This window comes from Phalangium opilio, unplaced genomic scaffold (genome assembly GCF_054372755.1).
Source record: "Phalangium opilio isolate 3A_F unplaced genomic scaffold, DU_Popi_V2 ptg000094l_1, whole genome shotgun sequence".
Lineage (NCBI taxonomy): Eukaryota > Metazoa > Arthropoda > Arachnida > Opiliones > Phalangiidae > Phalangium > Phalangium opilio.
Window position 1 is genome coordinate 3,725,776 of NW_028324199.1, and position 27,915 is coordinate 3,753,690.

At 38.9% G+C, this 27,915-nt stretch overlaps 7 non-coding genes across 7 annotated transcripts; all 7 read left to right on the top strand.

Annotated features, from left to right (window-relative positions):
- The first annotated feature begins 479 nt into the window (after positions 1-479).
- TRNAP-CGG (transfer RNA proline (anticodon CGG)) lies at positions 480-553 on the top strand. Its single transcript has one exon. It is a non-coding gene; the product is annotated as a tRNA-Pro (tRNA).
- A 247-nt stretch (positions 554-800) lies between these two features.
- Positions 801-872, top strand: TRNAP-CGG (transfer RNA proline (anticodon CGG)). The gene has a single exon. It is a non-coding gene; the product is annotated as a tRNA-Pro (tRNA).
- An 889-nt stretch (positions 873-1,761) lies between these two features.
- Positions 1,762-1,833, top strand: TRNAP-CGG (transfer RNA proline (anticodon CGG)). Its single transcript has one exon. It is a non-coding gene; the product is annotated as a tRNA-Pro (tRNA).
- A 1,209-nt stretch (positions 1,834-3,042) lies between these two features.
- On the top strand, positions 3,043-3,114 carry TRNAP-CGG (transfer RNA proline (anticodon CGG)). The gene has a single exon. It is a non-coding gene; the product is annotated as a tRNA-Pro (tRNA).
- An 889-nt stretch (positions 3,115-4,003) lies between these two features.
- On the top strand, positions 4,004-4,075 carry TRNAP-CGG (transfer RNA proline (anticodon CGG)). Its single transcript has one exon. It is a non-coding gene; the product is annotated as a tRNA-Pro (tRNA).
- A 567-nt stretch (positions 4,076-4,642) lies between these two features.
- Positions 4,643-4,714, top strand: TRNAP-UGG (transfer RNA proline (anticodon UGG)). Its single transcript has one exon. It is a non-coding gene; the product is annotated as a tRNA-Pro (tRNA).
- Positions 4,715-4,802: 88 nt separating this feature from the next.
- TRNAP-AGG (transfer RNA proline (anticodon AGG)) lies at positions 4,803-4,876 on the top strand. The gene has a single exon. It is a non-coding gene; the product is annotated as a tRNA-Pro (tRNA).
- The last annotated feature ends 23,039 nt before the right edge of the window (positions 4,877-27,915 follow it).

The window sequence follows — 27,915 nt, forward strand, 5'->3', positions numbered from 1 at the left end:
ATCCGTTGGTTTTGGGGTATGTTACTCGCTTCGGGTGTGAGTGGTCCCGGGTTCAAATCCCGGACGGACCCGAGTTTTGCAGAAGTAATTTGGTGACTATTTAAATGTAACTAGTTAAATAGTAGGACTACGAGTTGAGCATGTTTCAGTGTCTTATTTCGTCCGTTGGTCTAGGGGTGTGATACTCGCTTAGGGTGCGAGAGGTCCCGGGTTCAAATCCCGGACGGACACGAGTTTTTGCAGAAGTAATTTGAGACTATTTAAATGCAACTAATTAAATTGTAGCCCTACGAGTTGAGCATGTCTCGCTGTCATACATGATCCGTTGGTTTTGGGGTATGCTACTCGCTTCGGGTGTGAGTGGTCCCGGGTTCAAATCCCGGACGAACCCGAGATTTGCAGAAGTAATTTGGTGACTATTTAAATGCAACTAGTTAAATAGTAGGACTACGAGTTGAGCATGTTTCAGTGTCTTATTTCGTCCGTTGGTCTAGGGGTTTGATACTCGCTTCGGGTGCGAGTGGTCCCGGGTTCAAATCCCGGACGGACACGAGTTTTTGCAGAAGTAATTTGCTGACTATTTAAATGCAACTAGTTATATTGTAGGCCTACGAGTTGAGCATGTTTCAGTGTCGTATTTCGTCCGTGGGTCTAGGGGTGTGATACTCGCTTAGGGTGTGAGGGGTCCCGGGTTCAAATCCCGGACGGACCTGAGTTTTGCAGAAGTAATTTGGTGACTATTTTAATGTAACTATTTTAATAGTAGGACTACGAGTTGAGCATGTTTCAGTGTCATACATGGTCCGTTGGTCTAGGGGTATGATACTCGCTTCGGGTGTGAGTGGTCCCGGGTTCATATCCCGGACGGACCCGAGTTTTGTAGAAGTACTTTGGTGACTTCTTAAATGCTGCTAATTAAATTGTAGGCCTACGAGTTGAGCATGTCTCGCTGTCATACATGATCCGTTGGTTTTGGGGTATGTTACTCGCTTCGGGTGCGAGTGGTCCCGGGTTAAAATCCCGGACGAACCCGAGATTTGCAGAAGTAATTTGGTGACTATTTAAATGCAACTAGTTAAATTGTAGTACTAAGAGTTGAGCATATTTCAGTGTCATACTTCGTCCGTTGGTCTAGGGGTGTGATACTCGCTTAGGGTGCGAGAGGTCCCGGGTTCAAATCCCGGACGGACACGAGTTTTTGCAGAAGTAATTTGAGACTATTTAAATGCAACTAATTAAATTGTAGCCCTACGAGTTGAGCATGTCTCGCTGTCATACATGATCCGTTGGTTTTGGGGTATGCTACTCGCTTCGGGTGTGAGTGGTCCCGGGTTCAAATCCCGGACGAACCCGAGATTTGCAGAAGTAATTTGGTGACTATTTAAATGCAACTAGTTAAATAGTAGGACTACGAGTTGAGCATGTTTCAGTGTCTTATTTCGTCCTTTGGTCTAGGGGTGTGATACTCGCTTCGGGTGCGAGTGGTCCCGGGTTCAAATCCCGGACGGACACGAGTTTTTGCAGAAGTAATTTGCTGACTATTTAAATGCAACTAGTTATATTGTAGGCCTACGAGTTGAGCATGTTTCAGTGTCGTATTTCGTCCGTGGGTCTAGGGGTGTGATACTCGCTTAGGGTGTGAGGGGTCCCGGGTTCAAATCCCGGACGGACCTGAGTTTTGCAGAAGTAATTTGGTGACTATTTTAATGTAACTATTTTAATAGTAGGACTACGAGTTGAGCATGTTTCAGTGTCATACATGGTCCGTTGGTCTAGGGGTATGATACTCGCTTCGGGTGTGAGTGGTCCCGGGTTCATATCCCGGACGGACCCGAGTTTTGTAGAAGTACTTTGGTGACTTCTTAAATGCAGCTAATTAAATTGTAGGCCTACGAGTTGAGCATGTCTCGCTGTCATACATGATCCGTTGGTTTTGGGGTATGTTACTCGCTTCGGGTGCGAGTGGTCCCGGGTTAAAATCCCGGACGGACCCGAGTTTTTGCAGAAGTAATTTAGTGACTATTTAAATGCAACTAACTACAGGGTAGGCCTATGAGTTGAGAATGTTTTATTTCATACATGGTCGGTTGGTCTAGGGGTATGATACTCGCTTCGGGTGTGAGTGGTCCCGGGTTCATATCCCGGACGGACCCGAGTTTTGTAGAAGTACTTTGGTGACTTCTTAAATGCTGCTAATTAAATTGTAGGCCTACGAGTTGAGCATGTCTCGCTGTCATACATGATCCGTTGGTTTTGGGGTATGTTACTCGCTTCGGGTGCGAGTGGTCCCGGGTTAAAATCCCGGACGAACCCGAGATTTGCAGAAGTAATTTGGTGACTATTTAAATGCAACTAGTTAAATTGTAGTACTAAGAGTTGAGCATATTTCAGTGTCATACTTCGTCCGTTGGTCTAGGGGTGTGATACTCGCTTAGGGTGCGAGAGGTCCCGGGTTCAAATCCCGGACGGACACGAGTTTTTGCAGAAGTAATTTGAGACTATTTAAATGCAACTAATTAAATTGTAGCCCTACGAGTTGAGCATGTCTCGCTGTCATACATGATCCGTTGGTTTTGGGGTATGCTACTCGCTTCGGGTGTGAGTGGTCCCGGGTTCAAATCCCGGACGAACCCGAGATTTGCAGAAGTAATTTGGTGACTATTTAAATGCAACTAGTTAAATAGTAGGACTACGAGTTGAGCATGTTTCAGTGTCTTATTTCGTCCGTTGGTCTAGGGGTGTGATACTCGCTTCGGGTGCGAGTGGTCCCGGGTTCAAATCCCGGACGGACACGAGTTTTTGCAGAAGTAATTTGCTGACTATTTAAATGCAACTAGTTATATTGTAGGCCTACGAGTTGAGCATGTTTCAGTGTCGTATTTCGTCCGTGGGTCTAGGGGTGTGATACTCGCTTAGGGTGTGAGGGGTCCCGGGTTCAAATCCCGGACGGACCTGAGTTTTGCAGAAGTAATTTGGTGACTATTTTAATGTAACTATTTTAATAGTAGGACTACGAGTTGAGCATGTTTCAGTGTCATACATGGTCCGTTGGTCTAGGGGTATGATACTCGCTTCGGGTGTGAGTGGTCCCGGGTTCATATCCCGGACGGACCCGAGTTTTGTAGAAGTACTTTGGTGACTTCTTAAATGCTGCTAATTAAATTGTAGGCCTACGAGTTGAGCATGTCTCGCTGTCATACATGATCCGTTGGTTTTGGGGTATGTTACTCGCTTCGGGTGCGAGTGGTCCCGGGTTAAAATCCCGGACGAACCCGAGATTTGCAGAAGTAATTTGGTGACTATTTAAATGCAACTAGTTAAATTGTAGTACTAAGAGTTGAGCATATTTCAGTGTCATACTTCGTCCGTTGGTCTAGGGGTGTGATACTCGCTTAGGGTGCGAGAGGTCCCGGGTTCAAATCCCGGACGGACACGAGTTTTTGCAGAAGTAATTTGAGACTATTTAAATGCAACTAATTAAATTGTAGCCCTACGAGTTGAGCATGTCTCGCTGTCATACATGATCCGTTGGTTTTGGGGTATGCTACTCGCTTCGGGTGTGAGTGGTCCCGGGTTCAAATCCCGGACGAACCCGAGATTTGCAGAAGTAATTTGGTGACTATTTAAATGCAACTAGTTAAATAGTAGGACTACGAGTTGAGCATGTTTCAGTGTCTTATTTCGTCCTTTGGTCTAGGGGTGTGATACTCGCTTCGGGTGCGAGTGGTCCCGGGTTCAAATCCCGGACGGACACGAGTTTTTGCAGAAGTAATTTGCTGACTATTTAAATGCAACTAGTTATATTGTAGGCCTACGAGTTGAGCATGTTTCAGTGTCGTATTTCGTCCGTGGGTCTAGGGGTGTGATACTCGCTTAGGGTGTGAGGGGTCCCGGGTTCAAATCCCGGACGGACCTGAGTTTTGCAGAAGTAATTTGGTGACTATTTTAATGTAACTATTTTAATAGTAGGACTACGAGTTGAGCATGTTTCAGTGTCATACATGGTCCGTTGGTCTAGGGGTATGATACTCGCTTCGGGTGTGAGTGGTCCCGGGTTCATATCCCGGACGGACCCGAGTTTTGTAGAAGTACTTTGGTGACTTCTTAAATGCAGCTAATTAAATTGTAGGCCTACGAGTTGAGCATGTCTCGCTGTCATACATGATCCGTTGGTTTTGGGGTATGTTACTCGCTTCGGGTGCGAGTGGTCCCGGGTTAAAATCCCGGACGGACCCGAGTTTTTGCAGAAGTAATTTAGTGACTATTTAAATGCAACTAACTACAGGGTAGGCCTATGAGTTGAGAATGTTTTATTTCATACATGGTCGGTTGGTCTAGGGGTATGATACTCGCTTCGGGTGTGAGTGGTCCCGGGTTCAAATCCCAGACGAACCCGAGATTTGCAGAAGTAATTTGGTGACTATTTAAATGCAACTAGTTAAAATGTAGTACTAAGAGTTGAGCATATTTCAGTGTCATACTTCGTCCGTTGGTCTAGGGGTATGATACTCGCTTAGGGTGCGAGTGGTCCCTGGTTAAAATCCCGGACGGACCCGAGATTTGCAGAAGTAATTTAGTGACTATTTAAATGCAACTAACTACAGGGTAGGCCTATGAGCTGAGAATGTTTTATTTCATACATGGTCCGTTGGTCTAGGGGTATGATACTCGCTTTGGGTGCGAGTGGTCTCGGGTTCAAATCCCGGACGGACCCGAGTTTTGCAGAAGTAATTTGGTGACTATTTAAATGCAACGAGTTAAATTGTAGGACTACGAGTTGAGCATGTTTCAGTGTCATATTTCGTCCGTTGGTCTAGGGGTATGATACTCGCTTAGGGTGCGAGTGGTCCCGGGTTCAAATCCCGGACGGACCCGAGTTTTGCAGAAGTTATTTGGTGACTACTTAAATGTAACTAGTTAAATAGTAGGACTACGAGTTGAGTAGGGCTCGCAGTTTTTATAATATAAGCCATTTGAATAATGATGACTATCATGTCATTATACATAATACGATATGCATTAATGGATTGTAAGTAGACGATGAATTTGTTCATATACAAATATCTATAAACAAACAAAAGAAGTATATATTTATTGAATTTACTGTTATAAACAGTGATAATCGAAATACTTTATCAGTTTAATTATCGTAACTTTAGACTTGATAACAACCAACAAAATATGAACAAGGCGTATCAACAAATAAATGTCGCCGTTCATTCGTATGTAGCGTTTTTTATAGATGAAAGAAAATAATTTCGTCATATACTTTATAATCCATTAAAAAAATTGCAACTTATTACACATCTTTTAAATACTCATAAGAAATTTTTCAACTAATAGAAATTAAAAATCAACAATATGATATATTTTGAAAAAATATCTGCAGACCTCATTGACAGTTTAAAATCTTCATGTTTTTAAATCCTTCGTTTTGGCTACTCGTTTATGGTTTCATAACTTAGTTGCGATCCATTTTCGTTTCATTATCCATTGCCATCATGTTGGAGATTCCGCGTACCCGCATCAGTGTTTGGCATCATTTTGATATATTATGTGAAGCATTCGGTAATAAAATAAAACGTGTTGCGAAATGAGTATATTGTTTCCGAGTAGTAAGTGTTAAATTATTTTTGTTGACCTTAACTTTGACTAAAGAAATTACTAAATAACTAAACTGATTTTGATTATTAACCCTATTTTGTTTTGTAAACTGTAGATATGTTTCATAACTCTGTACAAAAATTTAATTAAAAATGTTTTGTTTCATATTGAAATACTAACCCTTCAAATAAAAAGTTTTATAAATAGTCTTTTTGGGTTTCTTTTGCTCATAGTTCTATTTCACTTTCTCATGAGTCACGCTTATGGTTTAAAGTAATAATTTTGTTTGTTAAAATCAGTTCATTATTCCATTCGAACGTTAGTTAGACCAACCCTTTAATTTTATTTAAAGGATTAAAGTTGACTTTTAAGTTCTTTTTCAGTCTCAAATTTTAAACTAAACTTAGGTCTCCCACTCTTGGACAGCCCCTCGGCCAAAATCCCATTGCATTACGTGGGACAGCTATAAACTTGAATTAAATACAAGTGGGATTAGGTGTCCCTGTCCAAGCGTACTCGGTTTAGTGGCTTTGGTCAAAATGTTTCTTAGTTTCCCAGAATTCAATCAAATACGTGTGTCTATGTCCTAGCGTATTTGGTTTAGTTTCTTGTAGAGAGCTGCATTTCAGTTTCAAACGTAACCATTTCCATACCAATTTTGTTTACCAATTCCACCCATATTTTTCATCAACCTCCCCATCCGTTGCCGATCCGTGGTTTCCAAATACCAACCATTCCCATTCCCAATTAAGAAACGTTATTGCAGTTCCAACCATTAACGAAATGAACAATAGCAGAAAAGCATTTCCCTACCAAAGAGTTCGAAAGAATATATCCTTTGAGCGTCTTGGTTTGGCCCAAAACTACCACTGCAATACGGGTTCTTCATCGGGAATTTTTTGAAAAATAAGGGGGCTGAACTGTAGAAAAATCTGACTGGACTGAGGGACTCTTGCTCGCCCGTAGCCAAATAGCATGAGACACTTCCCAAAATATCTATTCCGAGAATTTGGCGCGAAAACTTACAATGGACCGATTGACAGATATAATAGCCGTGAAGACGGTACTGTGAGCATAGATAGCTAGTAACTAGCCTTTAACAAACTAAGTGAGATGAGTAGTAGTGGCCTTATATCGTCTAATACTGTCAAAGGCCGATATCTGCCATTACTCAGTGGCGAAACCGTTTTTATTTATTTTACAATTTTAGGATCTTCCATAGAAAATAGATTCTATCCATTTATTAACCATTTCCAACTAAAATGTGTATCAATTTAACCACATTCATTCCGTATTGGTTTTTCCGTCCATTCCCGATCCGAAAAACCATCCATTCCCAGGGTTTTCGATGGTTACCGCGATAAATGGAAATTTACCGTTTCCATGCAGCTCTCTAGTTTCTTGGGTTGAAATGTTTTCTAGGTTGACAATACAGCCGAATATGAGCGTGAGTAGGGGTCTTTGTCAAACCATACTTGGTTTAGAGGCTTTGATTGAGAAGTGTTTCATGTTTATCAGAATACAGTCAGATACAAATGTACTCCGTCTAGTGTAGCGCCCGGAACCTTTTCGCACTTTAGTTTCGTTAAGTTTACAGTTCCAAAGAACTTGAAGTAGATACGCCTAATGTGACAATTTTGAAATGAAAATGGAAATGCACTCTTCATTTTTCTCGCACCAAACTTGAAAGATCCTTAGAAAGGTTTTCATTCGCGTTTTCAGTCAATACTTTCTGAACCGGAAAATAAATACCTCGTTAATGAAATTGCGGTTGGTTCTTCATGTATTATAACAGATGTATATTAGTCAAAAATGTCTTGATTAGAATCAAGACTTAAAAAAGTATCGATAAGACTGAGGTTATCACTTGACTTAAGGTTCAGATATTAATTTTTCTTTTTAATTGAAACTTAAAGGCATGCTTAAGAAAAAACAACGTTCCATTACCGTTTTACGTTGAAATCACTTATTTTACAGGTAATCAATTTCCAAAATTTACTTATCTCGGGTTTTCGGGCACAATTCCATTCCCCCAAAACATTTTATCATTACATTAATTACTTTTGAGAGAGTACGTGTATGACTTTGAGTTTTAAAAGGTTCCCCCATTTCTTCCCGTCATGCTTCGCAGTGGAACAGTTGAAAACAATGGCGGAAAATTAAGTAGGGACAGTTGGATTTTTACTCGTGGTTATGCAAAATGATGTAATGTCAAGTGTACTTCAGTCAACAGTCATACTGTTCATTCTCATAGTTCAGGACATGATTAATGCTACTCAACTATTTCTCTCTCTAGTTTCAAACAATGGTTAGAGACTATTCAGTGCCGCTTGTCGCACATGATGATATTTCAACTACAGTTTACATCAATTCTCCGTGGTCGTACTATTAGCGGGTTAAGCACCAATTTGTTCTGCACTGGACATGTCTCGAAAGGGTGCATGTTGCAACTTTTTAAAGCAGTGTTGCCAATGTGTGGGTAATTTCTCACATCGTATGAAATTTAGGTTTGATGTTAGGCTCTGTGGGGAAAAAGTAATATTTTTCCGAAATCGATCAAATGTCGGAATTTTCCTGTTAAAGGATTAATAGTGCAGACTGTGCAATTGAAATTAGTGTATTTTCGAAAATTTTGTCCGGTTTAATAATTTCAAGCGACATTTTGAAATAAATTCGGTGATTTTAAGTTTGCCACTGAAAAAGAAAGAACGCATATTTTGAGAATTTTTAAGCTTTATAGCATTTTGGAGCATTTGTACATTTGTCAAAGCCATGCGGAGTGATATTCCATATTAAGCTTAGTAGGATAAAATAGTCCAGATAAATATGACTGTAAAAAAAGGGGGTGCGGGAAATGAGAGAAATTTTAAAATGGAAGTGGGAAAATCCACTTTCTAACATTGGCAACACTGATTTGAAAGTTTTGGTCATGGCTAAACAGACCGCTCATTCAGTTTTCTATTGTTTTAAAGTTTATTTTGACACGTTATCTCTCAAAAGTAATTAATGTAATGATAAAATGTTTTGGGGGAATGGAATTGTGCCCGAAAACCCGAGATAAGTAAATTTTGGAAATTGATTACCTGTAAAATAAGTTATTTCAACGTAAAACGGTAATGGAACGTTGTTTTTTCTTAAGCATGCCTTTAAGTTTCAATTAAAAAGAAAAATTAATATCTGAACCTTAAGTCAAGTGATAACCTCAGTCTTATCGATACTTTTTTAAGTCTTGATTCTAATCAAGACATTTTTGACTAATATCTGCAACTTCAGTCTTAATTGTTTATTAATTTATTTTAATGTTGAAACCGGGGTTGATTTTAGCCATTATTTCATCGCGTATTCCCTCATACCATAGAATCGGCATAATTATTTAATTCCCGATGGGGGTTGACCAGAAATATACCAGATGCTCCCACGCACATCATTCTTGAAGGCTCTTTTAATGCCATTGTTCAAACAACATTTAAATACGGATATTGCTCTTAACTTTCACGTTCATCATAAATGACTTTAAGTATGTCTTATTCTGGCAGTTGGTGAAATAGGCAAATTTTGGTAAACCTGACTATAAATAAACCAACTACCAATAATTTGGGAAAGGTAGCAATATTTTGGTGGAAAAACATCCAATTTAGTAATATCGTTCTAAATGGGGCAATTTGATAAAAATTTTAAAGCAATAACAGGCGCAAATTTAGTGCAACATCGCTCCTTTGGTACTGTTAGAGATTTTCTCTTATGTGTATTTTTGAAAAAGCTGGCAAAAGCTACTTTAAGGTCCGCCCTCGTATTGACTTCTAATTGGTTTCTGACTTTGGTATTGTAAAATTGTAGGGTAGAATATTAGGCACCGTGTTAGGGCAGGCAATGGAACTGTTTAGCTTTAGCATTAAGCATTGGATGTAACTATTTATTTATACTTATGAAATGAATCGTGAAATTACGTGTTGTCAGCTATTTAGGTCTTGAGTACAATAATTTATCAACTATAAAAATTATGGTCAACAATTTTATTCAAGAAAAGAGTTCTTAAATGAATAATTATAACATTATCTGGAATTTTGAAGTTAACTTTTGTTTAATAATTACTCGTGAATCATTAAAGAATTAAATAACATTATGGATATTTAGTTTTTTGAGTATTTTAAAAGCTTTAAACACGTATGATGATTTATTTTATGTACACTTTTGGTTTGGTATAGCTGAATTTATTTAAAGCCTTTAATTTGGGCTTAAATTCCCATGGTTGATTTGTTATTATAAATTGTATTATTAAATTTTTTTCTAGTAATATTTTTAGTTTTCCTTGTTTAAGCTAATAGTTGCGTATTTTATAAGGTTTTATTCGTAGCTTCCGAGGAAAATTTAATTTTTGTCTCCAGAATGGTTTTTAAAATAGTTAGTGATTTGTTCTCGTAAAATTGTCAATTCGGTGGTAAATGTAAGTTTCACTATGGAATCATTGAAGAGATTAATGAAATTTTCAAAGATAATCATACGTGAAGGATGGACTTAAAAGTCCTAAATTAATCTTGAATGCCTATAATAATTTTGATAATCTCTCAAGTGAAAGATTCCATTTTGAAAAAGTATTTATATACATTTAATCCTAGGACTCTTAAATTGGGAATTAATAATAGCCTAGTTGCCAGAAAAACAGTAATTTTTTGCTCTCCTATAAAGGGGGGGATGGGTGTCTTTGTTAAATCACCTTTAACAATTTTAAAGGTGCTTTTTAAAAGCGTTCTGATTTGTTGATGTAAAATATGAGTTGTTCAGATGTCCTTTAATTGTTAGTGATAATTCTAATTCATTTCACAAACATTTTTCGTATTCATTATTATTGCATGATAGCGTTAGTGGTTGATGAGTGAGTGTCATTAATTGACATCTTTAATTACCGATTTCATCGAGCTTGTTTTGTTCGTCAAAGGTTTATTGCGATGGTTTTAATTACGAAGCTTCAATGCAAATTGAATTGCCAAGATTTTAATTGCGAAGCTTCAATGCAAATTGAATTGCGAAGGTTTTAATTACGAAGTTTCAATGCAAATTGAATTGCGAAGGTTTTAATTACGAAGTTTCAATGCAAATTGAATTGATAGTCCACGGTGATGAAAGATTAACGAGTGAAGTAATTGAGGTTTAATCGGGTGGTGAAGGAGGGGGATTTGGGGTGTTTCACCACCCTCGGACACGGAGTAGTCAGTTCCTGTAGGGTAGGCATTCTGACAAGTCCCTTATTCCCTCAAAACTTTGTCGCCCAGAAGCTAGGCTTACAGAAGTGAGCTAAACTTCCGACAGTACATATGCAGCCGTTATTAGGCAACCCTTGTTTGAAGAAGTTATTTTGCGAATCCTTTTACGAGCTTCTATTTTGTTTGTGGACCAATTGCCAAGTCGTAAAGTAGTTATGTAGCGAAGTTGAAGCATTGGGATATATTTTTTGGAATTGGTATAGTTGAAGCCAACACAAAGGTTGTTTCTTTGTACATCTTTGTTGTTCTTAATCCAAAGTCACTTTCACTTTTTGAACGTGCCAATCCAAAGCGTCTGAATATCAGTAGAGAAATTGAATATGGATATTTCTGGATATGTCGTGTCTGTCGTAGGTCTTGTTGGGGTTTTTTTTTTCAAAATGATAGTTTGGGAAGTTCTATTGGTCATCGTATTTTTAACTGTACATTTTAAGTATTTTATATTACTCGTGTTGGCTATGATGAAATATCTTTCTGTTGGCGCATGTTGATACGATGGGAAATTACTGATTTGTCGAAAGAATGTTGTACTTGGTTATATAAGTTGTGTAAATGGCGAGGGGGTTTGAAGTAAAACTTTTTAAAATTTTATCACGCAACTATTAGCTTAAACTTAAAGAACACTGCTGTTTTATAATCATTATTTTGTGCATGGGTTACCAAAAAGACAATGAAATGGTTATTAAACTTAAAATTTTTTTTCTTAAATTTACCAGAATATTTTTGCAAATTCTACCCCTGTTGATTTATAGGAAACGTCACCTGTCACGCAGATAGATTACCCTAGCTGTTTAGAAACACTAAGAGAATATGCAAAACTTCCTGGAATATTTTGATTGAAAAAAATAGTTTAGTTATTTTTTATTTATGGGGGCAATGTCTATATTTTTTTGGTGACGACAATAGTGAAAAGTTCTATTACACTTTAAAATCAATTTCTACACAAAGTGTAGAGATAGTTAATCAGACAATTAAATTAGTTCATATATTTCTTAGCCAAAATACTATTACTGGTATACAAAAATAATACAAAGAAAAGGATATAATAAAAGATATTATTTAAATATAAAATTTAAACTATTTGGGTGTTGTAGTTGTAAATACTTAAAATTAGTTTAGATATTTTTAACTTTTTAAAATGAGTAATGCATTAGTTTAAAGAGTGTCTTAACGTTAAAATATGTGGAGCGTTGATAATGAAGTGGTGAAACTGATATTTAGTGAACCCTTTGAAAAAATTAATTGCAATTGATATTGGTTTAAAATTTGGATACTATAGTGTCTAAATTTCAGTTCAACAAGTCTGTTCTGTTTTAAGTAGCCTTTTTACGAGCTTATTAAGAAATTAAATTTCATTTCAATGCTTTACTAACAGGGGTTACGCTTTTAATTTTTTTTACCTCTTGGAAATTCTAAAATTAAAGCAGATTCCTGTTTTTTTTCTCTCGTAGCAATAGCTAGGTCCTACAACCCTCCCCCCGCTCCCTTTTCACAGCTATTGCCAAGACAACTCCGAAATGAACCTTGAAACTTTCTCGAGGGCCGATAATTTTACCTAGGCATGAATTACTCTAAGGTAATACGAAACTATTCGTACATCTCTGGCAGGATGTAACGTAAAGTTATCCAATATAACGGTTCACACAGAACACTTTTGAATCACAAAGATATTCAATAGAGTGATTCACACAGAACACTTTGGAATCACAAAGATATCCAATAGAGTGGTTCACAAAGAACACTTTGTACCTGCAAAAGATTCACACCCAGAACTGTTAATCCAAAGTACACTCAGATTTAGATGATGTTCTACAAAACTTTAAAAAAAATTACGTTTTAATTTCGAGGCGAACGATAATCTTTCTTAAGAAAAAGTTACATTTTTTTTCCTATATAGCTTTTTCTTCTGTATAACACTGGCCCAAGAGGTCGGACGTTCAGCATTTTAGTGTACGGGATTTTGAGATTTTAAGATTTTGAGATTCTGACTGAGATTTTAGAAATCTTGAAATCGAGTCCAAGATTTTCAATGAGATTTTCAGATTTTGATGGAGATTTCGGGATTTTGTTCAGGAGATTTCGGGATTTTGTTCAGGATTTTCAGATTTTGAAGGAGATTTCGGGATTTGGAACAACATTTTCAGATTTCGAGGAGATTTTCGGATTTTTGATGAAATTTTGGGTATTTGCAGGGGATATCAAGATTTACTATAGACCAATACGAATATTACATGAAGAGAAACAAACTACCAGTGGCACGCCTCTATAGTGGATAATTTCAATCATGTCAGAGGCAGCCCAAGCTCATGCAGTGAGCTTGGGCTGCCTCTAGTGTTGTCTTGCCGACAGGGAAATTATCCAGTATGTAGGCGTGCCCCTGGAAGTTTGTTTCACTGTAGGTAATCATATTGGTCTATTAACTTCCCGTGTTCATAGGATATTTCGAGATTTTGAAATATAGGTTTAGGTTTTAGACTATAAATTTGTTTTAATTTACCGTAATGAATACCGGAGAAAAATCGACAAAAATAGTCTAATTTGTAATACAGTACTCTTATATAGCGCAGGCGCCAAAAATCGAGACGGAAGGCAGAGTTTTACCCTTCCGATTTTGATATTTTAGGGTGAGATTTCGAGCTTTTACGTTAAGATTTCGGGATTTCTAGATTTTGATGTGGGATTTCGGGATTTTAGGTGAAGATTTCGGGATTTTCAGATTTTAAGGTAGGGATTTCGGGATTTTCAGATTTTGAGGTAGGGATTTTGGGATTTTCAGATTTTCACGTGAGATTTTGGGGTTTTGAGATTTTGACGTGAGATTTCGGGATTTTGAGATTTTAAGGGTAAGATTTCGGGATTTCGAGATTTTCGAGAGAGATTTTAATAGATTTCAAACGAACTGTACGGGATTTTGACGAACGTCCGACCCCTCGCACTGGCCCAACAACCCTCCCTCCGCTCCCTTTTCACAGCTATTGGCAAGACAACTGCGAAATGAACCTTGAACCAACGTAAACCTTAAACTTTCTCGAGGGCCTATAATTTTACCTAGTTATGAATTACTCTTAAGGTAATATGAAACTATTGGCACATCTCTGGCAGGACGTGAAACCATCTGATTAATTTTAGGGTTTACTCGGGTTAATTTTTTAGGAATCCGGGCGCTTAACATTCCCTTTAAAATGTCTATACTCATTCCAAAAGCAGAACAATGACGTCAGTTAAGTTACTGACAAATCTCTCTCTTTTTCTAATCACAGTATCGCTGACCTCGTACCAGCCGTTGTCTTTTCTCACAAAGTTCACATAATGTCCCTCGGCTAACGATTCACTTTTATGAATAATCACCCCTTATAGTTTTAAAAAGCATCTTGTTCATTGACACTTTTTGATTTTCGAAACTTGATATTTTGGTCGAAATCTTAATTGGTCGACCATCTTTGTAATCGCCACATAGAAGACAAAGAAATACGTACTTTCCGCTTGATATCAATACATCACGCTCTTGTATTGTAGGATTATCACAAAATACGCATCGCATTTCTGTTAATCTCATCCTTTTTTCTAAAGATTTCCAATCAATTTTATCTCGGTTTTCTAGTGGAAGATTGAAAATGTTGCTTTAAACAATGTTTTCCGAATTTTGTTCAACTTGACATCTGGGGCAATTGGTAACGTTTAGAGACTTTGACCAAAAAAGATCTTTTAGAGCCTTAGAGTAATCGGCTTCCATTTCTTGGCTTAGTGTCGTCAAGAGGACCATCAAAAATTCACTGGCGTCTTGTTGATCATTTTGCGCAAAGTGATTACCAACAGCTATTCTCAGTTCCAAGCCTTTATGGCTAAAACTACCTTGAGAACTCTCGATGTCGTTTATTGCGTTATGGAGGCAGCGTAAAACTGGTTTTTCTACGAATGATCCGTTGCAAGATTTGACCAATTCTTTTAATTCGGGCACTAATAACAGTAGTTGCAAAACGCTACTTGAATAGCATGTTACTTGATCATCGTTATTTAAACCTTTCACGGGAAAACCATCCAAACTCTGTTGGTCCTTCCTTTTCTTCGTTGGCATTTCCTGCGCCGTATCGTCACATCTCTCTTCCTAGCCATCTGAAAGGCTTTTAGATAGAGTTGGTGCACTTCTTTTTCTAACTCGGCTTTGTTTTGACTCAGTTATTTTCAATAGAGGCATTATTATTATTAGTGAGTAGGGGGGCTCGCGCCCTTGCACCAATGCCAAAAGGCATATTGTGCACCCAGGTATTCAGGCCTTGAATAGACCCGTGGCCACAGCATAGCGAAGAATTCGCTCCACCGTAATAGAGGAGACCCGCGAGGGTTCCAAAGTGTGTGAATCAAAATATTCTAGTCTAAGCGAGAAGAAGCAGTCGCACTCGCAAAGTACGTGAGCGGATGTTTCTTCCTTCTCCTGACACGACCTACAGAGAGGGTCGTCGGCAAAACCCATCAGATGGAGGTGCCTATTAAGCCGGCAGTGCCCGGTCAGAAGACCGGTGGCCAGCCTAATATCCCATCTGCTGAGCGAAATTAGGTCTCTAGCACGAGACCTGCAGGGACCATTGACTAACAGTTTTGTCTGTCTCTGGCCCTCCATGTTATGCCAGAGCTGGTTTTGTATGACAGCCTTTGAAGCTTGCGCAGGGCAGCCTGCACCGTCTTAAGCCGGACCCTTGTCCCCCAGACAAGTGCTACGTAAGATAGTAAGGGTCTGATGATCCCAGTATAGAGCCAGTGTACAGCCTTGGGGTTGAGGCCCCAAGTCTGGCCGACAGAGCTCCTGGTCCTCCAGAAGAGCATCTTGGCCTTCTTAATACACCGATCAAGATGCGGCTTCCATGTGAGTCTGCAATCAAAGGTCACCCCCAGGTATTTCACCTCGGAGGACTTTGTCAAGACCTGGCCAAAGAAAGAGATATAATTGAACAGATCCTTAGTATTCTTCCTCGTAAAAGGAACAAGGACAGTTTTATCAGGATTAACGGTGAGGTTGACCGCCTGACACCATTGCTCCACGTTAGAGAGAGCAGATCTCATAAGCGCGGTAACAGTATCCGGAAACTTCCCGGTAAAGACTATCGCTACATCGTCCGCATACCCGAAGCAGCTACAGCCCCCAGCACCCCCGAGCCTCCCCAAGAGTTCGTCCACCACCAGGCACCACAACAGGGGGAGAGCACTCCACCCTGAGGGCAGCCCCTGCTGGTAGTCACCCCTAGAGAGTCCCCAAGGAGGGACGCCGACACCTCGCGGTCGGTAAGCATGGACTTGATCCAGCGGCCAAGAGTGTCGCTGATGCCAAATCTCTTAACAGCTTCAGTAATAACCGAGCTAGAGACCTTGTCAAAGTCCCCCTCAATGTCGAGGAAGACGGCCAGTGAAATTTCCTGAAACTCGAATGCCCTATCCATGCAATTCGTAAGGCCGTGAAGGGCCGTCTCAGTGGATTTGCCTTTTTGGTAAGCAAATTGTGAAGAAGAGAGAGGAGTTACCGAGAGTACCTCGTCTCTAATGTACCTGTCCACCAGCTTCTCCACAATTTTGTGGAAGAAGGAGGTCAGGCATATGGGCCTAAATGCCTTCGCCTCGAGATAGGAAGTCTTCCCGGGCTAGGGAATAAAGATGACCCTAGAGCGTTTCCAGTCACGGGGTTTGTGACCGAGAGCAATGCAGAGTCTGTAGATCCTGCATAGCGTAGAGGCGATGTGGTCTAAGCCCTCCTGCAAAAGCAGAGGGAAGACCCCATCGGGTCCCGGAGGCATAACTGGCCTATATTTTTTGCGAAGCCTGTTAAACTCCATAATGGCTCGTCCATCCGCCTTAATTTTAGTCGGATCGAACTGTAATAGATGGAGTCCGGCTAAAGACGTCACTCTTGACAAAGCGACGTACGCCATGCCGGTTCCGAATAAATTCGGACCTAAATCCATAATGGCGCATTTTAAACTCATGCCTTGGCTTTTGTGTATCGTAATAGCGTACGCCAAGATGACGGGAAACTGGGAGCTCTTAATGTAAATTTTTGCCATGAGCAAAAATTTAACGCTAATTTTCACAAATAAAAAATCGGAGATATCGTCGTCGTTATTCGGTTCGCGATCTACTCTGAGAAAAATACCAGTAACGTTTGTTACGAAACCCATCGTACCATTTACAACGCCTTTTTCAAAACTGATATTCCTTCTGACCATTATTCGGCAGCCAACGCAAAGAGGTAACTTCCTCTCCAAACCGCCCGTTTTGGACGGTTCGTTTTCAAGCCTTGGCAACCTCCCGAGAATGTTTTTATTCATTTTTTTCTCACTGTCTGCGAGTCTATCCTGACAAGGAATGCTTTCAACTTTCTCGCCGCTTTTTCGCAGCATTTCAAAGTTGAATTTTTCGCACATGGCTAATTTAGGCATCAAACAAATTGGTTGAAACCCTTCATTGGACAGCTTAATGAAAAGCTCCATAGCCACCTCGATGTTTTTTCCTCCCTCAACCAATTTAGATTGAAAGGTTGCAACACCAGATTCGGAAATATTTGCAATTTTAACTCTGCTTAGAATGTCGCCGTAACTTTGGTCGTTGGCTTGTCTAACATTTTGCGTTGGTCCATCGTATTTAAAAAACTTCCAAAGATCACTTCCTCCGATGCAATTGAATCTAAGTCTGGCTTCTTTGGAAGTGATTTTGATAAACGCGGGATTTCCTTGCACCGGAGGTAATTGGAAAAAGTCTCCCAAAACAAGGATAAATACAACTCCACCAAATGTTTGGTTCATTTCCCAAATTTCGTTCAGCCTCAAGTGAACGTGAGTCAGTAACACCGACGAGACCATAGAAATTTCATCAATAATCAACAGTTTTAAATTTCTCAAAGTTTCTTTCATAATGCTCATATTGTCAGAACTCAGGGAATGGTATTCGGCGATACGCCCATGATCTACTGGCAACATTAGTAATCTGTGTAATGTTACGCCATTAACATTCAATGCTGCCAAACCCGTTGGCGCGGCAATTGCCACGCTAGTAGGATTTTGAAAGCGTAGCCTTACGGCGTTGGCGAGAGTGTCTACAAGAAACGATTTGCCAGTGCCACCAGGTCCCGACACAAAAAGGCACTTGTTTCCAGATTTTTCTCCCTCTTGGGAGAAGTGATCCATGATGTGATCATAAATTCTCCTTTGATCCGAGTTTAGTAACGCCACATTGTCAACAACAGTCTCGAAATTCATTTCCATGGCAGCTTCCACATCAGCCATGGCATTCTCAATTTCAATAACAATTTCTTTCCCTTCTCAGAGACTATGGTTTCTGGCTCTTTCGCCTTTTTAGAAGCCATCCGTTTCTTTTCACCTTCTTTGGAAACCGAGAATTTCTCGTCATATTCTCTCATGTCTTTCAACACTGAAAGAGAGTTTTCGAAAGCATCCGCGTAGGTTTCAAACTCGCCCAATAGCTCATTTTCGTCGCGCCACGGTTTGAAGAGGATCAGTAGAGCGTGACAATACTTTTCTTTCTCCTCTATCGGGTCGTGAATGTAGTGCTCTACTGTGTAGGGCTTAATTCTCTTTCTGATGAAACCCAGATTGTTTTTCAACACGATTACACTCGCATTTTTCTCGACACCTTCAGAGTGCTTCGCATAATCGTAAAACTGACCAAATTCCCGCAAACTAAGATTTTCCAAGCTGTCAGGACGATTCGGATATTTGTCGTCGACGAACCCTTTTTTAAAAGTGTCCTTGCTTTCGGGGTCAGTTTCCCTCAAACGTGCGAGTTCCATGTAACCTTTCAAAACTCTCGATCGGTTTTCTTTGAAATTAGTGTTTATAAATTTAGTGCTGTCGGACTTGTTGTAAAGGTCTTGGCCCAGCATCATATCGAGAGCTTCATAAGTTCCTATTTGCTTGCACGTCAAAGATTTCAATCTATAGGCAAATAATTTTTTGGATAAACTTTCGTTCCCTAACTCGGCAAAAGTTTGGTCCATGTCAGCCCGGTCTCCCTTTGTCACGTAAGCCGTGACATAGTTTGCCACTATTTCCGATTTGTCAGCGACAAATTGCAAATCCATGTTGGCTTTGGAAGCCAAAAGTAGCGTGGGATTGAAATCATTGATTAAAACTTCGTGCTGTTTTCTCGGCAAGTCGTACAGTCGTTTCTGCACCTTTTTCATTTTACGGTGACGAGTAACTGATCTAACAGAATTCATGGTGGCAATTTTTGTTACGTTTCGAGGGAAACCGTAACGACACACTTTCAATCCTTTTTTAGAATTTTTCACCTTCTTGTAACAACTGGAGGTGCATTTGTGAGTTTGGAATTTTTTTACCAGCCGTTGCACTTCCGGACTTACCGATGCTCTTGGCATCGAACACGTGACGTGTTTTTGCACGTAATCCAAAATCGTTTCGGTTGAAGAAGTTCCAATCTTTGGAGCGTCCTTGGCCCACAAAAGCATATGGTAGTGAGGTAAACCCCGAGATTGGTATTCAACCCTCCAAAAATGATGTTCTATCATGCCAAGATCTGGATTTTGCTTACACAAGACAAAGTTGTTTAACAGCGACCGCACTTTGTTGTGAAAGTGCAAATTGACGCTAAGTGGGTCGAAATTCAACAATTCAGCCACCGTCATCGACTCTACTCCTGGAACGTCTGAATTCATTTTTCTCAAGAGATCGTGCAGTTCCATATTATCGTACTCGGCCGGATTAAAAGTTAGAAGCCAGGTGGGAGGACCAAATTCCCGAATCATCGCTAAAACGTGTCTAAGAACTTTTTACCAGTAGTCCTTCGCTCCTCGAATATGACCCAAGAAATTAGCTAAATTACTCTCAAGTTCTTTATCGGCAGATTCAACTCGATTGAGCAAATTTTCAACCCCAATTGGCATGTGTTTTTTAACACGAAGAACGTAGTTCAAACTGGTAGAAATCGCTTTCATTTCGCATTCTTGATAAGAATGGAACAAATAGGCGTAATCTCGTCTAAAAATTGGACTTTTGTTCAAAAGACGGGATAAACGATACTCGGTTTCCGTTATTTTCCCAAATGGTCTATCATCGTGCTTGCCGAAGCGACCCCGAGGGAACAAATGAACGAAGCTCATGTATTCCAGTTTTTTGTCCCAAGTGCTAACCGGCTCGGGCTCGACGCGCTTTATTTGGTATGCACCCCATAAATCCTTCGGTGGTTGGACGTTCACCGGATGAATAGAGTAATGATCGTACAGATCATTGGCTTCGCTTTCAGAAAGTTTTCGCAACAAAGCCTCGGGTTTTGTTATAATTGCGTAGTCATCTGCTGCATAGGTCAACTGATTTTCTCCCTGATCGCTCATATTTGAAGCGTTTTGGTCATGACTGCAATCCACTGGAAGCGCAGCGGAACCACGTGGCACCGCATCACAGCCATCGTTGATCAGCGCAAGTGGATCTGCTACGCTCGGTAATTCATTGGGAATCAATGAATTTTCCCCGCCATTAATATTTGGCGTCCCACAAATATAATCCTCGTTCATTGCCGAAATATCAATGTCTTTGTAAAAAGGATTATTTTTTTTCAGCACACTAAAAGCTTTCAACACTTTTTCGAGGCAAACAACCTGCTGCCAAACTTTTTGTCCGCAGTGGGAACGCCATGCACCAAGATATGCAGTTCGTGATTTTTGGGCAACGTCTTGGGAATTTTCCACTGGAATTGGAAGATAAATTACTCTTCCCTTTAAAGCTTTAACCGTACCAAACTTCACGTTGGAGTTGGTTTTGGTGCCTAACCGCACCACAGTGTGGAAGGGCTTCACAAGCTGAATTAAAACTTTCTCGAACATGTTTAAATTGGTGACATCTGGCGGAGGATTGTCAACCGCCAAGTTGTTCAGAAAACATCTAATGGGAACTTTACCCTTTCCCAAATCCGTAGCGCAGTAACGACATAGAAGCATCTCTGCTTCTCTAGCGTCCGAATTATTCATTATCCAGCCAGCTGTTAAAATCAGATAGGCCTCGTTATCAAAAACAGCACAGTTAACTAGTTTTTCTACAGCTCTTAAATCGTTTTTTTTCCAGTAATCTAAAACAGCAGTCGCAGGGCGTGTCGTGAAACTCGTTGGTGTTTAGCATTGCCCGAGCGAATTGATTCTCGTAAAGACTCAAGATTTCACTTTCATCGAGAGTGGGCCGAGGAGCGTTAACGCATCCTGTGGGAGCATTGTTTTGTTCGTTATTTAAATTTTCCCCACGTGTGGCTAGGATTTTTCTCGATTGCACCATGACATTCGTCAGAGAATCGTAATCACTACGTTCAATTTCAGTTGAATTGTAGTTAGCGCGTTGAGCAAGGCTTTGACTTGATACATCTTATTCAGAATAGTTCTAATTCCCGATTAATGAGGAGCCAATTCAGCGAAAGAACGCAAATAACTTTGGAATTCTTCGCTATCAGCGCAGTAAGAAGTGTGTCCTAGGAGCGGAACTATTCTCACCACTATTTCGTCCGTATATACACGTTTGATTTTTGCAAAATTCTTTTCTTAGTTCGCAAAGGTCGAAATCAGACTCAAAAATTTTAACTCAATGATTTTTCATTCGCATTGGCAACTGTGTTTACGAAAGCTAGTACTTTTGCAATGGCTCGAGTTCGAACATTACAAATATCACTGCATTCCCAATATACAGTTTTGTTTAAGGTTTCAATAAACCCCCCTTCATTGATCACAAAATTTGCTTTCGGATTCTTCTCTTCAGTTTCAACAATTTTGAAAAGATTCGTAACAATTCCCGACTCATTAACTTGTAAAACTCGTTCAACGTTACTAGTTGCGTTATTGTTTTTTATGTCAACGAAATTTCCCATTTCGTCAACAAACAATTCTTTAGTCGAACTGGTAGCACGGCCTCTCAGAACCTTTCGTACACGACCATCAGAATCCAATTGAAAAATTTGCCGTAATGTGACTCATTGCCATTTTTCAATATTTTTCCATTATTTCCAATCAGATAATAGGTAGTTTCATGGAAATAGGCCTCTTTCATGCTACTGTGAAGCCTTTTTCTACCCACAACGTCTGCCAAATTGTCACTATCAATGGACCCGAATTTTTTGATTTTCTCAACAAAATCCTTAAATTCACTAACAACCCCCGTTAGTTGGGCGTGGTAAGCCGAATATAATTGCCCTTTCAAATGCAATATTCTACCAGCTAGCACTTGGCATTTTAGCTTGTGAGAGATGGACTTCGTGCGTCTATTTTTGGTCTCGGTGTCAAAAGACATTGACGCCGCCAATCTTTCAGTGAGACGTTTGACTAGAAACCTTTTATATTTTTCGGCTATAATTTTTTTGTTTTTCGTTTTGAAAATCCCCGCATTGAGGAGCTTTTTCGCAAAACCAAATTTATCTACTTTAGCCCTTTTACCACATTTTTGTGTACATAGCGTTGATTTACTTTTTCTAAGAAAATTATCTTTGTTTTTCAAATAGTACTTCTTGTTACTAAGTCATTTAGCTTGCTTTTTTTGCGCAGCTTTCCTTTGAACAAGTAATTTTAACTTAGCTTCAGCTATTTTCTTTTGGTTTAATTCACGGAATTTTTTTCCTAAGTCTCTCCTGAGAAACCATTTCAAAATTTCTTAATGGACTCAAAATAGCAAATTCTTTTCAATTTTTGTAAATTTTCAAACAGTACAAGTAGTACTATATTTGACACAGATTGCAATAGGTCACAAAGATACCTTAATTCCACACTGGAACTTGCAATTTGGATACACAAAGAAATCTAATTAATGGGAGCCCAAAGAACCCAATTAATGAGAACACAGAGAACCCAATTAATGAGAACACAGAGAACCCAATTAATGAGAACACAGAGAACCCAATTGCCAAACACAAAGAATTGGCTAAATAATAGGAACACAGAGAACCTATTGGGCGCACAGAAAGAACCCAGTGTCAAAAAAAAACTTCTGACAGAATTGCAAATCGTAAAAAAAATATACAATTAAAATGAATGAAGATAAATACCTCTGACAGAATTGCAAATCGTAAAAAAATACAATTAAAATGAATGAAAATAAATTAATTACAAGGGATAGTGAAGCCTTTTAAGGCTAAGAGTGAAAAAGACAATTTTACAATCTGAAAAGAAAACAAAAGTTATTGTTACAGTAGGAACATAAAAAAATTGTTTATAGATCATATAAAACCTTAATAATTAAGATTCGTGGCAACTGATATTCATTTACAAGTCTTCAGAATTGTAAGAGAACAGAACGATGAGGAAATTGGAACAATTCCCGCCCAAATAGCAGCCAAGCGATTTTAATTTAGTGCCCTTCCGAGCCTAGAACAGTAGCATGGAGCAATTATACCTAGAACGTTGCTGTGAAATCATGGTTTTCACTCCAATGTTTTAATTGCTCCATGCTACTGCCGCTTGCGCGGCCCGCGGGGAAGTTTTTGGCGGGAAATCCCAGGATTTATCATTTCTAATCCAGCCAGACTAACTTGAACCTCGTAAGTATGTTTTGAACAGTATTTTTAATAGTTAATTTTATTAATTAACGGGTTTTGAAGCTAAGTCATAAAATTTAAAGTTATACTGTTTAAATTTAATGTCAAACCTTAAACTAGATAGAAAGTAATTCAATGAAATTTCTTGTTTTTCGGTTTGGGTTTAGTAATGGAAGGCAAAAATATCAAGGTAGTTTACGCCTATTTTTACGGCGGCGGTGGAAAGAGAGGACGCAGATGCGGCGATCGGGGACGAGGCGGCGGTCGCGGACGAAGCGGCGGTCGCGGACGAGGCGGAGGTCGCGGACGAGGCGGAGGTCACGGACGAGGCGGCGGTCGCGGACGAGGCGGTGGTAAACGTAACGGTCGGTGGCAGTGGGTCCGAACTTGCTATAAGTGCAAGAAGGCGGGCCATTTAATGCGGGACTGCCCACAAAATCTAGGTACTATCTATTTTCGATTGCTTTTCCTGGGGCTACCTAAAAACATCTATGCACTTGGTTAAAGTTCTCGTTTAGGGAAACGAGTTTTTAATTTAATAAAAAAGACAGTGAAGTTCCCTGCTATCACTAGGTGGCCCTAATGCAAGCATTCTTAGTTAGAGCCTTTTATCGCCATGGCTTTCATAGCGTAATTTTGTTCTAATATTGGCAATGAGGTAGAAAGGTATTCTATGGTATAAAAGTATCTAGAGAAAAGGGAATATTAGACTGAAATTGTAGGACACAGAATCTCTGCATGTGAGACCAAAATGAATTATAAAAAAAGTACATCGCACGCAAACCAGCCAAAGGTGTATATATAGTTGACTTATATACGGTTACATAGTAGACGACGCGTTTGCGGTCTTACCGGTAGAAATGGGCACCAACCCAACTACCACCACTACCACCACGAACCCAAGTACCACCACGAACCCAAGTACCACCACGAACCCAAGTACCACCACGAACCCAAGTACCACCACGAACCCAAGTACCACCACGAACCCAAGTACCACCACGAACCCAAGTACCACCACGAACCCAAGTACCACCACGAACCCAACTACCACCACGAACCCAACTACCACCACAAATCCAACTACCACCACCACCAACTCCACCACCACCACCACCAATTCCACTACCACAAACCAAACCACCACCAACCCAACCACCCCACCACAAGAGGGTACAAACATGGAAACCGCATTGTAAATATTTTGTAAGTATTATGCCACATTTAAAAAAGTTAACACTTTTATTAAATTGGGGCACAGGAAAAGAAGTTACTATCGGGTTTTTTTCATTAATTTCTCGAAAGTCATAATCCACCTTATTCCCTTTCGCCGGAAGTTAGGCTTAGTTCAGGATTCATGGGGGTGAGTAACGGGAAGAAATTCGTCTGTCGTCTGTTACAAAAGCCAAAAATATGTACTGTAGCAGACGACAGACAATTTTCTTCCCGTTACTCACCCCCATCAATCCCGAGCTAAGCCTAACTTCCGGCGAAAGGGAATAAGGTGGATTTTTAAATATTTATACAGTTTGAATTCTTTTCTTGAGTTTCAATTAAAAATTTTCATTGAAGGTAATTAATATATTTTTCTTATTTTTTTGTAGCATCATCACCATATTAATTTTCATTAAATTTTTTTGTCATAATATTTATCCATCTAACCAAATAAATTTCATCCATAATTATTGCATTCTTTTTAATTCTTTTTAATGAACTAATATTCCATTCTTTTGATTCCCATTAATCCATTTTAGAAATTTTTTTTTCTTTTAACATAAGAAATGGTTTCCCAGTCATTTGTTTATCCTTTGAACCCGAGAAATGGTTTCCCAGCCATTTCATAATACTTAAAAACTGGTTATCTCTTGAACCAAATAATTTTTTTTCATCATTATTGATCTATTTAATAAGGTCCGTTCTAATTAATCCATTTTAATAAATTTTATCCCTTGAACTTAAGAAAACGTTTCCCAGCCATTTATTTATCCCTTGAACTGAAGAAAACGTATACTAGTCATTTCTTTATCCCTTTAAGTAAAAACACGGTTTCCCAGCTATGTTGTCATTTCTTGAAAAAAATAACTTTCCATGAATAAGCTCTCGTTGGAGATAGGGAGTTGCCGACCCTATAGAGTGAAAACAAATTTACTCACGTGCATTCTTCATCCATGGTCGGGATTTATAAGTGCACTTATAAACCCCGCCCACTAGCCTTCGCCAAGGAGGAAAGTCAACTTGTAGGGGATCCATTGGCCTGCGCTTTGCTTTAACTCCTATTAACACAAATGAACAATTTATACTAATATGAATGCATCATTAATTGCTGTAAACAAATACTAATAATTTAAATAAAATATTTTTTTATCAACTTGCATTAATCAATTTCTTTATAACATAATGAAAAAATTAAAATTCGTCGAATTTTAAAGCAAATACATGTTGTGGTTTAGTTTAAAGAAACGCCACTAGATGCTCCCATAGTCGAAAGGGAATAGCTAACCGGCCTGCTACGCTCAGTAATATTAAAATGTCCTAAATTTTCGTGTTTTTTTGTAAACATTTTAAACTTATAATTTCCTAATTTGAAAGCAATATTTGCCTTTGTTTAGTTTAAACATACGCCACTAGATGGTCCTGAAGTCCAAGAGCGGAGTTGACAGGCCTTGATTTATCAGTAAGTTTGTAAAGGGATGTACAACGAGTTAGGCCCATTTTGGAAGGTGTTTTAGGGAGTAGTGTTACTATTTCCTGGAATATTGGTTAGGCAGATGGATTGAACATAAATAGCAAATGCACTGATATAGCTACGAAATTCACGGTTGCCCAGTAGATCTATTTGATGATGTAGAAAGCTACACAGTGATCCATTAATTTATAATTTCGTGCCTATGATAAATCTAGTGAAATGCAATTTTGTAAATCAATAATTCAACAGTGTTAAGAACTTAAGATCTTCTAAACTGAGTTACAGACACCCATACAATTGATAAAAAATTTAATTTTTTTTTACCTAATTACAATGACTGGAACAGCTTGGACATTAAATATTGGTTTGTGGGTGACTGCCTGACCGGGTTTAGCGACCCTATGATTCAATATATTAATAATTTTATTAGTAAGATTGTTTTATACTTTCATGACCAATAAGGGAACTGATAATCTTGGGACAAATTGGCCATTGTTTATGGTTTTTTAGGTTATGTTAGAATATGCACTAAAATGAACATTATATACATAAACTGGCCATGGTTTCATTTTTTCCTATGTATCCTTAAAATAAGCACTAAATTATTAATGAAAAATTTAATTATTACCTAATCAAAATGATTGGAAGAGCCACAATACAAAATATGGCTTTTTTTCACAGCGGTGTTAAATAATTTGTTGGGTAATTGTCATTTTTAACTAATTGAGAACGGCAATTGAATTATAAATAATAAAGAAATGAAATAAAATGTAGCATGACGGAGTCCTTGAGGCTTGTCTAACTTTTCGAGAATAATACACAGCTTCCGCACCCCTTTTTCGAGAAGATTAAACGTTAAACTAATTTGCATTACCAAAGGCGGAGTAGGAAATCGATGGACACATTTCTAGTGTTATATGTTACATATGGTTTCTTTTCTACCCTAGGCACCAGTTTAGAAACCAGGTAACAAACCCTTATGCATATAGTTTGCATTAATCTATCTTAAACAACAAAAATTTATCTAATTTAAAGAAAAAAATTATTCTAATTAGTTGTTGGTCGATGGCACTAATAAATAATAAAAATTATTTAAATGTTACCTAATAAAAATTATTGGTTGTTTGTTGACAGGGTTTAGTGATCGTGTGATTTAATCTATCAATTATTTTACCACTAATGAAACAATCAAAATGATCTAAGCAGTGGTTATCGTTTGCCGGTTGCACCAGATATAATCTCTGTAGCGTTTATCGTTGGCAATCTGGCCATTGTTTACTGTTTTCTTAGGTAAAGTTAGAATTGGCGCAAAATAATTAACAATTCAATTGTTACCTAGTACAAATGATTGGAAGGACCTGAATTAAAAATATTGGTTGATTTGGTAACAGGATTTAGTGATAGTGTGATTGAATCCATCATTTATTTTACCAGTAAAAAACGTATCTTCGTAGCGGTAACCGTTGGCACTTGGCTGGCCACTGGTGGCACCAGTCGAGAAACCAGGAAACGAACCCTGATGCGTAGTTTGCATTAATGAACTTTAAACAACAAAAATTGATTTAATTTAAACAAATTACCTAATTAGCGGCTATCGTTGGCCGATGGCACCAGGTGAAACACCTTAAAACGAACCCAACACGGCCAATTGTTCTCTAGTCTCTACATACAATGGTATCGTTCCTTTCAACCGAATTCCCAATGGACCGAAATCCCATTCGACCGAAAATCCCGCAATGATTTTAGATTTCCAGCCCAATGGCTATATTCCCGATGGACCGAAATCCCAATCGTCCGAATATGCCCCTAAAAAATACATCAATATAACTTGAAGCACTGTTG